Raw genomic sequence first — 7,100 nt, 5'->3', positions numbered from 1 at the left:
CCCAGAACCCTGGGATCATGACCTGAGCCGAAGGCAGAGGCTTTAACCCACTGAGCCACCCAGGTGCCCCTAGATTTTATTTATTTATTTGACAGAGATCACAAGTAGGCAGAAAGGCAGGCAGAGAGGGAGGGGGAAGCAGGATCCCCGCCGAGCAGAGACCCCGATGCCGGCGATCCCAGGACCCTGGGATCATGACCCAAGCTGAAGGCAGAGGCTTTAACCCACCGAGCCACCCAGGCACCCCTCAAATATTTACTGTTTAAGAATTTAGGGCTTGTGGGGATGGGTGAAACAGGTGATGGGGATTAAGGAGTACATTTGTCCTGATGAGCATGGGTGTTGTATGGCAGTGTTGAATCACTAAATCCTGTTGGGCTGGCAGAAAGGGCTACTTAAGATGGCGAAAGTTCCCGCCACAAGACCTGAACTCGGACAGGAGAACAAAGGCCCAAGATGGTGAAAGTTCCCGCCACAAGACCTGAGCATTTTCACTATGAAAAGGCTTTAATGGGGCGCCTGGGTGGCTCAGCCTGGGCTCCCTCTCCGCCTGCCTCTTTGTCTACTTGTGATCTCTGTCAAATAAATAAATAAAATCTTTTAAAAAGAAAAAAGAAAATGCTTTAATGGTGGCGTCTGGACAGCAATGTGACGTCAAGACAGGAAGGAGAGCAAGTGCACACAGAGAACAGGTTGTGAGTGAATAAAGCGTTCACACCGCTTCCATACGCTTCACCAGGTAACAGCTCTAGGCCGCCTCCTCCTCGAACTCGCCCTCCTCGGCCGTGGCGTCCTGGTACTGCTGGTACTCGGACACCAGGTCGTTCATGTTGCTCTCTGCCTCGGTGAACTCCATCTCGTCCATGCCCTCGCCGTGTACCAGTGCAGGAAGGCCTTGAGCCGGAACATGGCGGTGAACTGCTCCAAGATGCGTTTGAACAGCTCCTGGATGGCGGTGCTGTTGCCGATGAAGGTGGCCGACATCTTGAGCCCCCGGGGCGGGATGTCGCACACGGCCGTCTTCATGTTGTTGGGGATCCACTCGACGAAGTAGCTGCTGTTCTTGTTCTGCACGTTCAGCATCTGCTCGTCCACCTCCTTCATGGACATCCGGCCCCTGAATACTGCGGCCACGGTCAGGTAGCGGCCATGGCGGGGGTCGCAGGCGGCCATCATGTTCTTGGCGTCGAACATCTGCTGGGTGAGCTCGGGCACCGCCAGGGCATGAAGAAGTGCAGGCGGGGGAAGGGCACCATGTTCACAGCCAGCTTGCACAGGTCAGCGTTGAGAACAAAGAAGAGGAGAACAAAGGCCCAAGCAGGAATCTGAGACCCCCGCCCCGGGCTCCTATGGACCAATGGGACCCTGACAAGCGGGAATCTGAAACCCCTCTCCGGGCCCTGGTGGACCAATGGGACCCCGACGAGCAGGCGAAATATCCGAATAAGGGAAACTTGCCAAAAGACCCCTGCGCTCCCCTCGAGACCCCTTAAAAGCCCCCTCCTCCCTGCCTTAGGGGCGACTTCCCCCACTCTGCTCCCAGAGTTGCGGAACCTCGCCGGAGAGTGCCTTCCTCCCGTCGCAACTTTCCTGGCTCTCCTTCACCTGAGCCCTGAAATTGCGCTGGAGAGGGCCTTTAATAAATCTTGCCTTGCACCCACTTTGCTTGGTGTTGTGCTTATCTCGCTGGAAAAAACTTTACAAATCCTACACCTGAAACTAATATAACACTGTACGTTAACTACAATCAAAATAGAAACTTAAAATTTTTTGTTGTTATATTACTGATTTGCAAACAGATGAACTCCTTCTTCAAATAAAATCTGAAGGAGGAGCACCTGGATGGCCCAGTCAGCTGGGCATCTGCCTTCAGCTCAGGTCATGATCTAGGGGTCCTGGCATCTAGCCCCACATGGGGCTCCCTACTCAGCAGCAAGCCTGCTTCTAGCACCTCTGCCTGCCACTCCCCCTGCTTGTGCTCCCTCTCTGTCAAATAAATAAATAAATAAAATTTTAAAGATTATTTATCTATTTGACAGACAGATCACAAGTAGGCAGAAAGAGAGGGAGGGAGGAGGAAGCAGGCTCCCCGCCAAGCAGAGACCCCGATGCGGGGCTCGATCCCAGGACCCAGGATCATGACCCGAGCCGAAAGCAGAGACTTCAACCCACTGAGCCACCCAGGCGTCCCAAATAAAATATTTTTTAAAAAATAATAAAAGCAAGAGCTTTTAAATAAATAAAAATGAAAAATAAAATCTGAAATAGAGCTACAATGTATAAAACAAAAAAAAGAGTAGAACTGTTCCTTCTGGAAGCAGCAGCAAGAGTCTGGCTTTTTTGCTTCCTCTTTGTCTCCCCAGGAATCCGCAGAAATAACTCAGGAAAATCCTGTGGGTCTGTAGAACGCAGCTTGAAAACTTCTCTACTCTATGATGAAGAAAGCCTCTCAAATCCTGCAGAAAATGTGTACTACTTGTATGTGTTAGATAACTGGCTGACAAATTGGGAGAAAAGAAATAGTTAAGTCCCTACCTCACATTGTATACCAAAATAAATTCCAGTTGCATTAAAATGTTTAAAATACAAAATGAAATTATGAAAGTGTTAGAAGAAAAATAAATGATTATTCTAAAATAGTGAGACAGAGAAGGACTTCCTAAGCTAGCCAACAAAGGCAGAAATTGACAACTTTGATGATATAAATATCTGTAAGTTTTATATGGCAAAAAATAAAACAAAAAGGAAAAAAAGGAATGTTTGTATATGACAGACTTTAAAATTCTTAATCATTAGGTAGTGTTTCAAATCAATAGGAAAAAAAAAATTACCCCAATGGAATAAAAGGATCAAGAACAGGGGCGCCTGGGTGGCTCAGTGGATTAAAGCCTCTGCCTTGGGCTCAGGTCATGATCCCAGAGCCCCTCATCAGGCTCTCTGCTCAGCAGGGAGCCTGCTTCCTCCTCTCTCTGCCTGCCTCTCTGCCTATTGTGTCTGTCAAATAAATTAAAAAAAAAAAAAAAAAGGATCAAGAACAGAGAAAGAGAGATAATAATATCACAAAGATATGTTAAAGAGTGTTCCTCTGAAGGAGATGGAATGGGGTATGGAAATTAAAGGAGAAAAAATAAATAGTTAATTAAAATAAAACAAGAGAGAAGCCCTGAATAGACTGGTAATGACAGTTTGCCTTAAACTGAGGAGTATGTTTAATTCAGCTCTGTGTACTTGCGTTCAATTTTCAAAAGTATGTGTATAAATGGGTCTATCCTAAGATATTAATAGTGGCTATCTCTAGGAGTGGTATGAAAGGTGAATCTTTTTTTCTGCACTGAATAAGTATTGTGTAATAAGTATGCATTTTTTTGTGTGTTTTAAAAATTAATCTTAAGGGACGCCTGGGTGGCTCAGTTGGTTGAGCAGCTGCCTTCAGCTCAGGTCATGATCCCAGCGTCCTAGGATCAAGTCCCACATCGGGCTCCTTGCTTGGCGGGGAGCCTGCTTCTCCCTCTGCCTCTGCCTGCCATTCTGTCTGCCTATGCTCGCTCTCTCTCACTCTCTCTCTGACAAATAAATAAAAAAATCTTAAAAAAAAAATTCATCTTAATAATCAGAAGTACTTTCCTGCTGTTGGATAAATGTACAATAACCTACTAAATTCATCTGCCTTTGTGGTCACAGTCATTTTGTTTTTCCAGAATGTTCCAAAATAGCTCTGGAACAAGACCAGTGGGACCACCAGATAGCTATCTAGCCTCACCCTTCTTCCCATGCAAATGGAGATCAAGCCTCCAGTCTGGCTTTGGCGGAAACCTCAGTGGGACCCAGGAAAACAAGGCCGTCTCTTTCTTGGTTGGGGAGAAGAGAAGGAAGCAGTCAACTTAAACAGTCAGTTTACAACAGCCTCTGAAAAGCTGTTTTGAACAACAATTGACAAAGACAAAAGGTTCCACCTCAAGGGTGGAAACTCTATTTGTAGCTTTGTAGACACAGGTGTTCTTACAGGCAACTCAAGACCTACAGAGTGGGACTGTGTTTGGCCAGGAATAGCTCAGAAAGCCTTCCTTCCCCCTCAGAAGCCAGCTCTTGAGGCCCTCAGTGTATGTTCTAACTATATTTGGCAATGAAAACCAAAGAGGTCAGTGGCTTCGTTCAGGGGGGAAGAAAGCTATTCCTGATTTATAACCCCTGCTTCAAACCCGGACCAAGAATTTTAAAACTCACTTCATTCATTTATTTTGCACTCACTGAGCATACCACCAAAGACATCTTCCAGAACCACAGGTGTAAATCACCTACCCAAGCCATCCTCATATTAGAGGACATTTGGGGACATCTGGCCTAAGAGTCCAAATGTTAAAATTATCCCACTTACTCTCCATGGCTTTATAGCATTAAAATAGCCTGTCGTGCTTGGGTGCAAAGCCAGACTCCAATGCTTACTACTCACTGTGTGACCTTGGCTAAGTTGCTTTGTGTCTCTGAGGTTCAATTCTCTTATCAGCAAATAGAGATAATAACACCTACTTGAGAAAGCTGCCACAAGAATTAAATGAGATAACAAGTACAAAGTGGCTAAGAGGACGTCTGATACAAAATGTGCTAAAAAAAGAACCAAGCTCCATCCTCTCCATAACCCCCTTCCACCCTTGGCTGTTCAGTCAAGGTGTCAGCTTCTCAAGAAATTGCCCAGTACTCTTTGTCTGATTGCAAATGGATGGTACCCTTCCCACAGCCAGCTACAGTAGCTAAAGATAAAAGCTGTGACTACTCCTCAGCTGAGGACATGTCGAATCAGCTCACAAATGACTCATCACTGTTGATAAACGATGTGTTCTTGGCGTCAGGAGGCCTTATCCTGACAGGCTTCAACACCTTATGAAAAAAAAAAATCCAGAAGGTAGGTTGAATGGCTCACAGAGAAGGTCCCAGGGCTTGACGGTGACCTTCAGTCAGTTCAGAACTTGTACCGCACTGGTCTTAGGAGGGTCCCTGATCTGTTCAGACAGGTCTCCAATCACAAAATTTTCAGTTGGGAAGGATTCTAGCTGACCAGCTGCCTCTTTCAAAGCTGAACCATCCCCTTCACTTGCCTTGGATTCCCTGAAGGGAGTCATAAGACTCCCTGGGCTAAAGGCTAGATGCCTGTTCCCTGCTCAGACCAGCCTTAAGCTAGTGCCCAACCTGCCTTTGGCAGCTTTGTCTGCTGCCTGAAGTTCTGCCAGGGTGAGGTTTGGCTGGAGGGCTCTGTGGCTGTAGGACAAACCTTGGTGCAAGGAAAAGGATATTTAATCCTGAACCACTGTCTGCAAGGCTGAAGTGTTTGCTCCTCTCTGCAGCTTCTGTCACCCCTTCAGACCACCCAGAACCACTCACTGGCATAGAAATTCCATGACTGGAGTTTCTGGTTGCTCTTTCATTCATACATGCCCTGTATCTTTAACAATGCCTGAAACAGAATTCTGAGTATTTATTAAAAGGCCCTTGAAGATGAGGATGGTCGTTTGCTGCATTCGCAACCTCCTCAATTCTGATGATTCTCACAAAATCGTGGAGATCAAATAGTACAATGAACTGTATGAAGATGGACACTATCAAGGGCCAGGTGGGCAAAACTGAGGCTTTGTGTGATCTTGAGGAAATTCCAGGTGCTAGGATCTACTTTCTTCTGAATTGAAACTGCTTCAGAAGGTTGTGTCTGAACCCCAGACCTAAGACCTATCTCTTTTACTGCATATGCAGGCTTTTTCTGAAAGGAGCTATCTCTGGCCCTCAGAAGAAGACAATTGGTGCAAAAGGTCCTGGAGAAGGTAGGGCTGCCCTGGAAACATTCCCAAACTCAAATTTTCTCAGGCAGGTATCGAGATCACCTATAAGCACCAACATTTCAGCCATGCTTTGAAGTGGAAAGGCCAGGGAAACTTTCTGAAAAGGTCAAGCTGTTGGTCTCCAACCCGGGTCTTCAGGATATTGGATGACACAAATGGGACAGGAAAATAAAAATGGGGGGGGGGGGGGCTCTTCCTCTTAGCCTCCCCTTCTGTCCTAACTGTTCCCGTGTCCCCTAACCTTCTAGTCACTCACTGAGGCTTAGTGTCCAGCTTCTATGACTGGACCTGGGGTCAAACTTCTGAGATGATAAGGCAGAAAGAAAGCAAGGAGGGGAAGGAAGGAGGGAGCAAAAGGCAGGCTGGAGAGAAGTGAAGAAAAAATGAGAAGGCTTGCGGAGGAGGAAGGAAGAGGAGAACGGCAAGGGGAGGCGGAACAATGAAGGTCTCAGGCCGTCAGAGGCGCACGATTCCGGCGGCACGTCCGTCCGTCCCCGCCTCCGGCCAGCAGCTGCACGCTGCTCAGCGTGTGGGCGCTGAGTCACGGTCCCAGAACAGGGAGCCGCCGTGCAGGTCTGGGGGGCCGGCCTTGGTTGGCATCTGCAAACTGTTTTTTTCTTTCCTCTCTCATTAAGGCTGTGTGCTGACTCCCACGTAGGAGGACTTATTAAACCGCACGTACTGTCTGACGGCCCTCGGGCAGCTCCCAGGCGGCCGGCTGGGGGCGCCACAGCCTCGCTGATGAGCCGGCGGGCTCGCTTGGGACACCCGGCTGGCAGAGGACGGGGGTTACTGGCGCCGCTGCCGAATTCCCGGAGCGGTGCGAACGTTTTGCTGGAGTATCTTCTAACTTTAACACCGCGGCAACTTGGAACAACTGCTCACTTAGAAAGCCTCGGAGACCACCCCAACTCTCGGAGGCGCGCTTTTGCGCAGGGTTCCGCAAGCAACTCCGTAAAATCTGGGACTCTGTTGCGCAACGCGGAGAGTCCAGGCTCGCTTCCCCACTAGGGATCACCCCTACCCTGCCCGGCCTGGCCGCCACGCGAGGCTGCGACCTTAGGGGCCTCCGCAAAGCCCGGACCCGCTCGCAGGACAGGCGCGCTGAGCGCGTCCCACAAGGAGAGCAGCGCTCGGGACAGCTCGGCCCGTGGGGGGACCCGCCAGCTCGCGCGCGCGGACGCGGAGCCGTGCCACCGTCCCACGCGAGGCGGCGGGAGCCGGGGGCTCCCGGACGTACTGGGACCCTTCCCAAGACTCGTGAGCCCAAAA

General features: G+C 48.9%; 1 pseudogene; it reads right to left on the bottom strand.

Moving 5' to 3' along the window:
* Positions 1 to 620: 620 nt before the first annotated feature.
* LOC125079783 (tubulin beta chain-like) lies at positions 621 to 1,292 on the bottom strand (annotated as a pseudogene).
* Between the last annotated feature and the right edge of the window lie 5,808 nt (positions 1,293 to 7,100).

Source organism: Lutra lutra, chromosome 10 (genome assembly GCF_902655055.1).
Source record: "Lutra lutra chromosome 10, mLutLut1.2, whole genome shotgun sequence".
NCBI classification, from domain to species: domain Eukaryota; kingdom Metazoa; phylum Chordata; class Mammalia; order Carnivora; family Mustelidae; genus Lutra; species Lutra lutra.
Note: the sequence above shows the minus strand (reverse complement) of the source record. Positions and strands in the feature narration are given on the sequence as shown.